Genomic DNA, 558 nt, shown 5'->3' on the forward strand with positions numbered 1-558 from the left:
GAACATTAAATACATAGTGGGAGACATCAAACAAAACAAACAGTAAATACATAGTGGGAGACATCGAACAAAACATACAGAAACACATATAGTATAACTAATACATAGCGGGAGACATTGAACAAAACAAACGGTAAATAAATAGTGGGAGACATCAAACAAAACAAACAGTAAAAAAATAAAGTATAACTAATAGATAGTGGGAAACATCGAACAAAACAAACAGTAAACACATATAGTGAAGCTAATACATAGTGGGAGACATCGAACAAAACAAACAGTAAATACGTATAACATTGCTAATACATAGCGGGAGACATCGAACAAAACAAACAGGAAATACATAGTGGGAGACATCGAACAAAACGACCAGTTAACACATATAGTATAACTAATACATAGCGGGAGACATCGAACAAAACAAAAAGTAAATACATNGACATCGAACAAAACAAACAGTAAATACAGAGTGGGAGACATCGAACAAAAAACCCAGTAAACACATATATTATTACTAATACATAGCGGGAGACATCGAACAAAACAAACAGTAAATAC

The sequence above is a fragment of the Mizuhopecten yessoensis genome, unplaced genomic scaffold (genome assembly GCF_002113885.1).
Source record: "Mizuhopecten yessoensis strain PY_sf001 unplaced genomic scaffold, ASM211388v2 scaffold9385, whole genome shotgun sequence".
Lineage (NCBI taxonomy): Eukaryota > Metazoa > Mollusca > Bivalvia > Pectinida > Pectinidae > Mizuhopecten > Mizuhopecten yessoensis.